This window comes from Nesoenas mayeri, assembly GCF_963082525.1.
Source record: "Nesoenas mayeri genome assembly, chromosome: 21".
In the NCBI taxonomy this organism is placed as follows: domain Eukaryota; kingdom Metazoa; phylum Chordata; class Aves; order Columbiformes; family Columbidae; genus Nesoenas; species Nesoenas mayeri.
The window spans coordinates 2,268,516-2,281,308 of NC_137571.1; positions in this window are offsets into that span (position 1 = coordinate 2,268,516).

A 12,793-nucleotide genomic window follows, 5' to 3' on the forward strand; every position below is an offset into this window, starting at 1 on the left:
CTGTGCCATGGGCTCACCGTGGACCCAGCCAGCTGTGCCGTGCGCTCACCGTGGACCCAGCCAGCTGTGCCGTGCGCTCACCATGGACCCAGCCAGCTGTGCCGTGCGCTCACCATGGACCCAGCCAGCTGTGCCATGCGCTCGCCATGGGCCCAGCCAGCTGTGCCGTGCGCTCACCGTGGACCCAGCCAGCTGTGCCATGGGCTCACCGTGGACCCAGCCAGCTGTGCCGTGCACTCTCCGTGGACCCAGCCAGCTGTGCCGTGCGCTCACCGTGGACCCAGCCAGCTGTGCCATGGGCTCGCCGTGGACCCAGCCAACTGTGCCGTGCACTCACTGGAAAGTCTGGTCTTTTAAATGTATTTTTTAAAATGATTCCCTGTTTCTGAAAAGCAAAGGCACAAGCCCGGCTCCGAGGAGCCCAGTCCATGCGGGTGAGGCCCCGGGATGGGGTTTGGCTGGGTGTCAAAAGCACAAATCAGTCACTTTTCATTGGGATGTTTTCTGGAGCATTTCTGCCCTCCCAGCTCTTTGGGGCTGTGGCCTCGTGTTGCCCCGGAGCTGCCCCAGAACCCCAATTCGCTGCTGTCCCCGTGTGTTTTCAGAGCATAAAACCCCCAGGCGGGAGGAAGCACGGGCAGAAAGTTCCACTTGCTTAAAGGCCCAAATTAAACAATTCGGATTTCAAGAAAAACCTTAATTTTGAGTAAAAAAAAGCTGGCGCGGTTTCCAAGCAGCGACCCAGGAAGAACAGGAGCAGAGCAGGAAGGTGCAGTTTGAAAGCCACAATATTCCAGATGTTTCAGGTGTTTTACCTGCGATTATGTAAGAAAACAACCGTGCAGTCGCTTTAATCACAGGTCGTAGATCATGTCTAGTCCTGCAGCTTCAATTTCCCCTTGTGTTTAGCTGCTTGAGACCTAAAATGCGCTTTTTTCTCTGTCTTTGAAGGCAAAGCGTGGGAGTGGGAGCCCAGCTTTGGGGGGACCTGGAACAGCCCCGGTTCACCCCAAAATGGAGAGGGGAGAGGAAAAGTAGGTAGTTGTGTAGATCTCTGCCTGGCTGCGCTGCTGTTGTGCTGAGAGACCTGTGGGGCTTCTGGAGGGCAATGGAGGGGATAACAACAAAATTTAGCTTAATGTTAAATATTAGGAGGGGGTTTCTTTTGAAAAGAGGAGAAATAGTTCTGGAAAGAAGGAATAGGTTGGAGCTGGGGCATAAAGTGGGTGTTGATGCATGTCTTTGAGGTCACTGCTTCTGCTGAACCTCCTGAGGATGCTGGAAGGCAGGACCAGGGGAACCGTCTGGTCTGGGTTTGTTCTGCTCTAAACTGGGGCAAAAATGGGGATTTTTGAGTACAGCTGAGAAGGTTTTGCTTTCAGTGTGTCAAAAGCAGCCCCAACCCTTCCACTGAGCACTGTCCCTGTGCACGTGGCGCAGGGAACGGCAAAATGGTGTTTATTGCTGCTGGGTTTGATCCCTCAAATCTCCCACAAAAATATTTGCAGAGTTCCCTGAGCTGTGTGGGGAAGGGGCAGTTTGGAGGGGGGTGTCGTGTGTGCACATCATCTCTGCTCCTGCTTATCACACAATGTCAGGGGTTGAAGGGACCTGGAAAGCTCATCCAGTGCAATCCCCCCATGGAGCAGGAACACCCAGATGAGGTTACACAGGAAGGTGTCCAGGCGGGTTGGAATGTCTGCACAGAAGGAGACTCCACAACCCCCTGGGCAGCCTGGGCCAGGCTCTGCCACCCTCACCCCAACAAGTTGCTTCTCATATTCGAGTGGAACCTCCTGTGTTCCAGTTTGCACCCACTGCCCCTTGTCCTGTCCCTGGTTGTCACCAGCAGAGCCTGGCTCCATCCTCCTGACACTGCCCCTTTCCATATTGATCCCCAGCAATGAGTCCCCCCTCAGTGTCCTCTTGTCCAGCTCCAGAGCCCCAGCTCCCTCAGCCTTTCCTCACACGGGAGATGCTCCACTCCCTGCAGCATCTTGGTGGCTGCGCTGGACTCTCTGCAGCAGTTCCCTGTCCTGCTGGAACTGAGGGGCCACAGCTGGACACAAGATTCCAGGTGTGGTCTCCCCAGGGCAGAGCAGAGGGGCAGGAGAACCTCTCTGACCTACTGACCATCCCCTTCTAACCCACCCCAGGTCCCATTGGCTTCCTGGCCACAAGGGCCCAGTGCTGGCTCATGGTCACCCTGCTGTCCCCAGGACCCCCAGGTCCCTTTCCCCTATGCTGCTCTCTAATAGGTCATTCCCCAACTTACACTGGAACCTGGGGTTGTTCCTGCCCAGATTCAAGACTCTACACTTGCCCTTGTTCTATTTCATTACATTTCTCCCCGCCCAGCTCTCCAGCCTGTCCAGGTCTCTGATGGCAGCACAGCTTCCAGTGTCAGCCACTCCTCCCAGCTTGGTGTCACCAGCAAACTTGCTGACAGTCACTCTATTCCCTCATCCAAATCATTGATGAATATATTGAATAATACTGGCCCCAGCACTGCCCCTGAGGCACTGCACTGGATCCAGGCCTCACCTGACTCTGCCCCATTGACCACGACTCTCTGGCTTCTTCCCTTCACCAGTTCACACTCCACCTTGCTCATCCAGCCGCAGTCCCTCAGTTCAGCTGTGAGGATGCTGTGGAGACTGTGTCAATGCCTCACTTGGAAAAGGGAAATTCCCGCGTGTCCCTGTGATGGGGCAGGGGGTGAAGCTGGAAAACGTGGACTCTCAAGGCTTGAAATCTGAAAAGCAAAAACAAAATCCCTGCGTCGGCGCAGCGGTGGGAGCGGAGCTGGGACGCCGCGCGAGGGCTCCTGTGCGCCACCGCTCATACATTTTGCTTTTTGAGCAAGAGTCAAAATGACATTTGGGATCATTCCAAAGTGACAGAATGGGAGGAGATGGCCTCAAGTAGCTCCAGGTTTAGATTTGGGGTCTAGATTATTTCCTTTATACTCCCAAGGGTTATCGAGCGCAAGGGATGTGGTTGAGTCGCCGTCCCTGGATGGCTGGACTCGATCCCAAAGGTGTTTTCCAGCCTAAATGACTGTGACTCTGTAAAATGTGTCCGTCGAGAACATGCGGCTGGAGCGGCCGCTCGGGGCTGCGGCTGCAGGTCTGTGCCCAGTGCTGGGGCACAGGGTGCGTGACAAAGACCCGGAGCCGTCGCCGCGTCTTGTGTCCCGTGAGGCAGGAGCAGCTGGGCTGGAATTCTGGTGTTGGGACTGGGCCGATGCCTCCACAGTGCTCCGGCTCACTGGGTGCAGCTGGGTCGCTCCTCTTCCTCCTCTTCCTCCTCTTCCTCCTCTTCCTCCACTAACAAAGGCTCATTAAAGGGCTTTTGGCTGCTCTCTTCCTCCAAAATGTCCCTCTCCGTGTCCCACACCCATCAGCTCCAGCACCCCTGGAGGCAGCAGCTCCTGGAGAGGGAAAATCTGGGAATGGCCAAGGGTGGGGGCTCTGGGTGGAATTTGGGGTGTCCTGGGCTTACACCCCCTCTCTGACCCTTGGGGCAGCTGGGGGATCCTGCTGTGCCCTGATGGTCTCGGGTGGGAGGGGACAGGGGTGGGGGCAGCTGGTGGGGTTTGGGGAGCAGGAGTGGAAATGGGGTTTCAGAGAGTTGGGGGGAAATGGGGAGAGGTCCAGGGGGGGCAGGAGGGCTGGAGGTCCCTTACCGGCCCGTGGCGATGGGGTTGCGGCCGCTCGGGCGTTTTGGCATCTCTGCACTCCTCCTTTGGCGAGTGCACCCCCAGCCTGGGCCGCCCCCCTTTGGCATTCACCACGTGCCTTAGTTGTGTGACGCCAAATCAAGATCCGCGGTGAACACGAAACATGGGGCTGATAGTGGGGGGCACACAGCGGCGAGGGGGCGTCCGTGTTCCATCTGCAAGCCCTCATCACCCCCTGGGATCCCTATTTACCCCCATGCTGGGGTCCCGCCCCCCAGCTGGCACTGGGGGAACAACAGTCACAACAGATTTGGGGGTGAGGGCTGCTTGCCCCTCTGTCCCTATAGAAACCCAGGTGCACCCACAGCCCCCTGCAGACCTCATCCCTATAGGAGAACTGTAGCAGCCCTATATGAACCCCCCTGCATGGCTGTGGTGCCAGGGTGAGATGGGGGGCTGCACCCCCCGATCTGGCCCCATCCGTCAGGGCTGGCTGGGGGTGGCCGCCTGACCCCCCCGTGTGGGATCCAGCGCCGGGACAGCTCTTCTTGAATGAGACAAAAGCAAATCCTGCCCCCCCAGCCGTCCTCGCCTCCCCCGGCTTTCACCAGAGCCACGGAAACCCGGGGGGCTCTTCCTACAGACTTAAACTGCCCAGCAGATCAGTCCGGGGGGGATTTGGGATTTGGGGGGGCTGTGGACTGCTCGGTTGCCGGGCGGGGGGCGATCGTGGAATATCAGCTAACACAGGGGGAATCTGGGCGCCTTCAGGTGGGTTTTGGTACACTGGTCCTCAGGGGCTGTGGGAGGGGGTTAAAACCCAACAAAACCTCATCTGCTGTATTTCTATGGTGCATTTAGCATCAAAATAGTTGAAATTGCCTCAAATTCCCATCCTATGGGCTGGACCCTCCTCCCCGCCAGGACTGGGTCCCAAGGGGAAGGGGCAGTCGAGGCCTCACCGACTCAGCACAGGTAACGTGTCCCCCCCCCCGACTGGGTCCTGTCTCCATCCTCAGGCTGATGCCATGCGGGGAAGGGGCAGGTTTGGGGTGGGGGGGGTCGGTCCTTTTCCCCCCACATCCCCTGGGTCCATCCCAAGTGCTGCCAATAAATCTCACTTTCCACCCGTGATTTTTTCTTGGGGGGGGAGGGGGGGGGGGGGGCAGATTTTTTTCAGCGCAAATATTCCGCCAGCCCTGGAGGGTGAAATTCCTTGCAGGCCCCTCCCCTTCACCCCCTTCCCCCCACCGGGTGCTCGAGGGGGACACCCGGGACACCCCCCCCCCAGCCACCCAGCGGATCCCACAGCGCCATGTCCCCCCCCGCCGGGAGCGTCCATCGGTACGTGCCCCCCCGCCGTTACCTCGTTGCCCGCGGGGCTCCGGAGAGGAGGAGGAGGAGGAGGCTGAAGGGCACCGCAGGCAGACCCGGTGATGGGGACGTGCCACCGGCGTTGTCACCTCCCCAGGCAGAATGAGGCCACCGCCGGGCTGGGGGGTGTATGTGTGTCCCCCCCGCCTGTGCGTGTGGGGTTAACCCTTCCCTGCTCGGCTCGGGAGTGCGGGAGCCCCCGGGGAAATAGGGGCACGGAGCGATGGGGGGACTCTGGGTGTCTCTGTGTCCCCTCCGGATCACCCCTTTTCACCTGCCTGGGGCCGGGCCAGCGGGGTGGGGCGAGATGGGGCGGGAGGGGATGGGATCGGCTGGGGTGGATCCGGGGGGGCAGTCGGGCTGTCACCTGGGTAGCGGCTTGTTGTGCTTGTTGGCTCCTGGCGAGTCGCTGGTTGTGGCCCGGGGGGTGGGGGGTGGGGGCGCTACTTTTCGGCTCAGATCGAGGTTAAACCCCGCGGACACGCCGGCACGGGCCGGTTGGGGCGCGGGGCTGGGGGCGGACCGGGCCCGGCTCTGCGGAGCCCCCGGCACCCCCGGGGCTTTAGGGTCAGGGTGGCCATAGGGGACACGGGCCGGGGCCGGGCGGGCCGAGGAGCTGCAGGGGACACAGGGCAGAGGCAGCTGTAGTTTGGGACAGGCTGGGGGGTCGCGACGCTGTGTCCCCAACACAGCCACCACGTCACCAACGGGAACCCCACGCTCCCACTGTTCCCAGTGGAGATGCAGATGGCGATTTTTGGTGAGTGTCCTGCAGCCCCTGTCCTGGCTCGCTGTCAGATGCTGGTTCCCCCCTTGTCCCCCTCCCCAGCCCCCCCGCCCGCACAGCCGCCTGCCCGGCTTAGCCAGAGAGACATTTTGCAGGGGATTATCTGTCTGCAGGAAATATTAAACCGGCTGCTGCCTCCAGCCGGGGATTTATCCCAGTGCAGGGGAGGACTCGGGCATCCCCTCCCCACCAGGCACATGGGAACGTGGTCTGGGGGGGCCCTGGGGTGGGTGGGTGCTGCAGCCCCTCCGTGCCCAGCGCCCTCCGTTCAGCCCAGCCCGCTCTCCTGCCTTGCTCGAGTCTCACCCATTTGCCGGGTCTCAGCTCCGGCGGGCGGGCGCATCGGGTCCTGGTCCCCCCGGCCCGGGCAGCGGGGGCTGAGGGGCAGGAGGCCGCGGTGAGGGGCTTACCGATCCCCAGAGGATCAGCTACGAGGGGCTTCTCAGAGTCTTCTTGGAGAACCAGGACCGCACACAAGGTAAGGACGAGCCGCCGGAGCGGGGAAGCGGCTGTGGGTTCCCCTGCAGCCCCAGAGTCCGGGTCTGGAGGGGGCTGAACCCCAAACTGGCCCCAAGAGAGAGTCATTGGCATGTCCGCCCCTTGGTGCTGGGGGAGAAGCTGGCTGGGATGTGGAGGGATCCCCGTGTGCCCTGCGTGGGGCTTGCTGTGCCCATGGCTCTGCCCCGGGGCGGTGGGGGGCTGGGGGGCTCCTGGAGCAAGAGGAGATGATGGTCTGGCGAGGGGGAGCAGGGTCCGTGGGGCTGGCGGTCCGCGATGCCCGTGCCCGTGGGGCCGCTGGCGGCGGGGCTGCAGCCCCGCTCTCTCCCGCCAGGGGGCAGTGCAGGGCTGCGCCCGCTCTCTCCCGCCAGGGGGCAGCGGCGACCCAGAAATTGTGCGCGTATATACGGTACATACGGTACATACGGTACTTGGGTGCGCACGAGGAAACGCGGCCCGTGCGGCCTGTACAGGTGTGTGTGACATGCGGGGACAGAGGACACGTGCATGTGCATGCACAGGGACATACAGCTCACATACATACATGTACACACCTGCACAAGCACATACATGTACCTGCATGCACAGGAACATACAGTACACGTGTGCATACACACACAGGGACATAGAGCTCGCATACACATGTATGTACATACATGCACAATGACATACAAACATACATGTACATGCATGCACAGGGTCATGCAGCACACACAGGGACATATAGGTATGTGCATGCACAGGAACATGCAGCACGTGCATACATACATGCACATACATGCCCAGGGGCATACAGCTCACATACACACATGTACATATGTGCACAGGGCTGTACAGGTCAAATACATGCACGGACAAGGACATACAGCTCACATACACACGTGTGTGCACAGAGACATACAGCACATCCAGGTACCCACAGCACATGTAGGTACATGTACATACATCATGGAGGCGGGGACGACACTTTGTGGGACTCTCGCCCTTGGGGGACGCCCTGGGCCCCCTCCTGTCACCTGTCCCCAGGTCACATCCCTCGTGTCCCCTGTGTCCCCAGACCTGTGCCCCTGCCCCGAGCAGGTGGGATTTGCGGAGCACGTTCCCCCCTGCTCCCTTGCCCTGACTGCAGTGACAGTGATGACGGACACCCCGGGAGGGACAGGGGTGTCCTGGGCTGGCTCCCAAAGGGTCAATGGCCCCGTGAGCCTGGTTAGAGCTGAACTGGCCCCAGGTGTGTGCTGGGAGGCAAAGGGAGAGCAGCTGTGGGGGCTCTGCTGGCGGCCCTGGAGGTGGCCGGGGCGGGCAGGGGATGTTTTGGGGTGTCATGATGTCCCCCACCAGGGCAGGGGCGTCTCTGACTCGCTGTCCCCAGCACAGGCGGATCTGTGGGCTGCGCTTGGTGGATTTACAGCCAAAAGACTGTCGAGAAATGAAAATAAAGCTGAAACCTCCCCAGAAAGGTTGTCAAGGGTGAGTGAAAGTGGAGAACCAAGATGCAGCTTGGGGCGGGGGGAGGGGGACAGGGCCCCGGGGAGCCCATGGGTGCTGCAGGTGCCGCATGTTCGGAGCCTCCCCACCCCCCGTGGCCAGCGCTGACATCCCACCCGGGTGCCAGGTGTCCCCTCGACCTGCCACCGTGTCCCGTGTCACAGGGTGTGAGGGGAGCGGGCGGGGGCTCGTCCCTGACCCTGCGGGGGGACACGGGAACAGGTTTTAGAAAGTGAAGATCTCTGGGTCAATAGAGGGTGAACAAAATAACTAAAGCCGGGAGCAGGCGAGCGCGGGTCGGCAGCGGCACCTGGTCCCGCCTGCTGCCCCCCTGCGTCAGGGGGGAACGAGACCTGGGGACGGGACAGGGGACACTGGCCTTCAGCCTCGCACCCAGCATCCTCCTCATTCTCCTCATCCCTGTCCCAGCCAACTGCTCCCCGTGAAGTCCCACCATGGGTGCCCAAACCTGAGCATTTGTGGGCTGTTTTCTTATATATATATATACGTATATATATGTATGTGTGTATATATATATACACGTGTGTGTATATATATATATATATATATGTAAAAATCACCAGCTGTTGGAGTCAGAGGACAGGACCAAGACAGGAGTTAAGGGACAGGGAAGAGCAGAGGGAAGCGGGATCTGTCCCCAAGGTGCTGGGAGGTGGGGGGCACAAGGAGGACCTGCAATGGGGACAGACCCTTTGGGTCGGGTTGGATTTTAGGGGAGGGGTGATGGGAGTTTGGGGGACCCCCTGGGGTGCCAAGATGGGGCTCCCCATCCCCAAACCCTGGCACTGACCCCCTCCCTGCCTCGGTTTCCCCACTCAGGGTCTGAAAAGCGTTTGCTCCCCCACATCGGGGCTGGAAATGACCCAGGGATGGCCCAGGGCTGGAAGAAGAACGTGGTCCAGCACCCGAACCCCACGGGGACGCTCGGGTCCCGTTCCAAGAAAGCGGGTGACGGGGGCGGGTGAACGAGGCCGGGGAGGGGATGCTCCCGCATCACTTATACCGAGCTGGGGGAGAAGTATCTGCAGGGCTCTTCACCGAGCGAACAAAATAACAATTCGGGGCAGGTTTGAAAAGCGCCGAAACCGCGACAGGAAACCCAAATTGTACAAATGCAGATGTGAGTGGAAAAAGCTCTTGAGCTGGTTGCTCTGGCTTTCACCTTCGCTAAAAATAAAGCTGCCTTATTAGGGGCTGATGGGGGCCGCGATAAAGCATCTTCCCGCTCCCCCCCGCCCCGCGTTTTTCCGTGGGGGGGCTGTTCCACGCGATGCCGTGGGACACGGCTTTCCGGCTGTGCCGGGGGTCGTGGGGACAGACAGCTGGGCTGGGAGTTTGTGTCATGTTTGGGGGGGCCTGGGGGGTTCAGGGTGCTGGGTGGGGGGAGTCAGGTTTTCTGGGGGTGGTTTTGCAGGGGACGGTGCGATTTGGGGCTGGGCAGTGCAGGGCGGGGGGTGCGATGAGTTGTAACGGTCTCTGGGTGTAACGAGGCAGCCTGGCAAAGCCACATCCTGCAGCGCCGCAGGACCTGGGGGGAGGAATCTGGGGGGCTGAGAAAGGGAGGGATTTGAGGGGGGGCTGGTGGGGAGCAGCAAACCCCTCTTGGGACCTGCCAACCTGCATAAACCCTGGCTGGGCTCTCCATCCCCGTGCCTCAGTTTCCCCTCTCCACATCACCCCGGGCTGGAGCGCCAGCGGGGGGTGGGAAGGCGGTGCCGGTTTTGGGTGCCGCTGCCCCTGCCGCCGCGGGAGGATGGCGTGGGAGGTGGGAGGCCCTTCGCTTGCCACCCCGGTGGTGGCAGCGGGGCCCGGGCTCCTCTGAGTCACCCGTGTCCCCACACCTGGGGATGTTCACACCTGTGGCCTTTGCACCCCCCAGCCCCATCCTCCTCCTCTTTGTGCAGGGAAAGTGGTGGATGCAATGGGGGGGAAAGCAAAGGGGTAGAGGGAGAAGGGAACAGAGCAAGGGGGGGCTGAGTACCAAATTGCGAGTGCAGCACCTTGGCAACCCCCCTGCTGCCCATGGACCCCTCCCAGGGCTGTGTGAGTGGGGAGGGGTCGCGTGTCACAAGGTGTCCTTACCCCATGGTTGCCCTTGGCCCCGTGGGGGTAACGCGGGGGGTGATGCTCCAGCCCCCCCATAGCACTGAGGATGTCCTGAAAGCATCAAGGGGTGTAGATGTGGCACGGAAGGCTGCTGCAGTGTCCTGCCCGGGTGGGCAATGGTGGGGGAGCAGGGGCTGCGGCCGGCCTTGGGGGGAGGCCGTGAGAACGGTGGCCGAGGCTGGGAGGGCAGCGCAGGAAGCGCTGGGGGGGGTGGCTGCTCCCGGCTCCCCCAGATGCGCCCGTGAGATAGGGCGGCAGGAAGCAGCTGCGGAGAATCCCGGCGCTGGGAACGGCCGCTGCGCCCGCCCGACGCCCCCCAGGTCTGCGGGACCCCGGCCCCGCTGCCCCCATGGCTGGTACCAACTGGGGATGCTCTGAATCTCCTGGTCTCTCCCTTCTGGGGAGCTGGGGTGCGCGGGGTTTTCCCCGGAGAGGCAGCTCCTCTTCCTCAGGGGAAGCCGCGGTCCCCTCTGGCCCTGCCGGTGCTGCGGGGGTGCAGATGGAGCCAGAGCCCCGATCCTGGCTGGGCTCCGGAGAGGAGGGGGCCTGGGGAAACTGAGGCACGGCTGCTGGCTACTGGTCAGGCTGTGCAGCTGGCCAAGGCCTTGGGTCGTGGCTCCACTCCAGAGGGATGTGTGTGCTCCTCTCCTACCTCTGGAAAGAGGTATCGTCTCCCCATGTTCACTCTGGCCCCTAATGACATCCCCGTGGTGCTGGGCGCTGCCCGCAGGCCCAGGCAGTGGGGCCGGGCTCCTTTGGGCAGCTGCAGGGCAGGGTGCTGAGTCCCTGCCTCGGGGTCCCCAGGGCTAATCCCCTGCACTAACAGCTGCACATTCCCCAGGGCCAGATCCAGTCTCCTAGTGACAGGGCTCGGGGGTCGGGGGGGATTTACTGCCCCTTTTTGGGTGCAGCTCCCAAAAGTGCTGCTCCTTGGTCCCTCACAGTTTCCTCCCCGTGTCCCCGCACATCCAGCGCTGTGCACAGCCCAGATCGGAGCCCCCAGTGCCGTCTGGCGCCCGCGCTGTGTCCCTGCGCTGGGCGAAGGGGTAAACTGAGGCACGGGGCAGGGTGAGCAGCCAGGGCCGGGCTCCGTCCCACGCCGCGCTGCCCGCACGTCTCACTGATGTACGTCCACCCAAGTCTGGCAGCTCCCATTTTGAATCCCCGTTTATCCCAGAACACCCCAAATCTGGGCTGGGACGCAGTAGCCCAGGGTGGGTTTGGCAAACCACACTGGGGCCTTTTGGCACATCCTCCCTGTGGCCAACAGCCAGAGTGGGACTGTGACACCCACCCTGCCTGTCCCAAATGCAACGCCCACCCCGGAGCACTTGGTCCCGGTGTGAATTGGGGTGCTGGGAGAGCCGGTGCCCTGGGGAGCAGCGCGGTCCCCAAACCTCACCCGCGCTCCCCATAGTGGCTACGGCCCCGGGGACGAGGTGGGAAGGAGATTTCAGATTTAAGAAGCCAGAATCCCCTTTTTCCCCCGAGCATCCATCTGGATTTCTTCTCTAGCGCCAGAACTCCTTCGGATCACACCCGTGCCAGGTGGGTGCCCAGGCTGGGCAAAAGTCGATGCATTAAAGCAATTGCCCTGAGCTCCGGCTCCCAGCTGGGTCCCTCAGCTTCCCTCAGTCCCGAAGGATCCCGAGGGCCTCCAAACATCCCAGGGAGATGGGATTTATACCCTAGCCCTATCCTGAAAGCAAATCCAGCTGACCCCTGGGGAAGAGCCCTTCCCTTTGTAGCTGCCTCGGGCGCTCTGCCACGTCTTCGTTCCTCCCCTCTCCCGTCCAGATCCCTTCCCTGCAGCCGGCGCTTCCAGGCAGCCTCTGGCTTCCAAAACACAAGAAATTCCCCCCCAAAAAGCCGGCGAAGTCCCCTCGGGAGCACCAGGACCCCCGCGCTCGCCCTCCCTGCCCCGCAGCAGCCGGGCTGAATCCGGCCCTTTCCACCCCGCTTTACGTCCTGCACATCCTGCCACCTGTGCGACTTATTTCAGGAAAATAAAAAAAATTTAAAAAAATAAATATATATATATATATATACACATATATATCTCTCAAACCAAACCCAAGCCTGAGGGGTAGATTTTTGGGGGCGGTGGGAGGGGGGCAGCTGCTTGTGAACCCCCCAGAGCACGGTGAGCCACGGGGATGGCCGCAGATACATTTGCAGTGCGGAGGCAAATTGCACGGGATTAACGACTCCGGGAAAGGGGGAAAGGTTGGGAGCCACGGGAGAGACACACGGACACCCCCCGGGGGACATGGGGAGGCTCTGGGGGGGCTCACCGGGCTGGGTAAACCCGGCTCCTTCTCCTCCTTTCTTTTTTAAATGATTTAATAGAACACCCAGTGTGGGCCCTTTTCGCCATGAAATCATCGCGCTCCGCAGCATTCGCGCTCCCATCCTCCCCCCTTTTCCCTCCCCCGCGCCAAGAAATCCGCTCCCCCCACAGCCAAGGGAGTGAAGACACCCCAAACCCCACCTTGACACCCCAAAAGTGTCAGACCCCCCCTTTAGGACCCCCGGAGGAGGGGGGGTGTGCTTTAAACCCGCGATGGGATGATGGAAATATCCCCTCGCTCCCACCTCGCACCCTCGGGGGGGTACCCCCAAAATTGCCATCGCTTCCCCCGAAATCTGGAAGCGGCGCTGATTGGGCGGCGTGGCCGTGGAACGGGAGGGGGTGCTGGGAAGGGGGTGCTGGGAAGGGGGGGTTGCCTTGGCCACGCATCCCTGTGTGAATGCATGACGTGCGCGGCGCTGGCGCCAGGCTGTCTGGGGCCGGGAGTTAGATCAACACAGCTGGAGGGCCCGGGCCACAGCTGGGC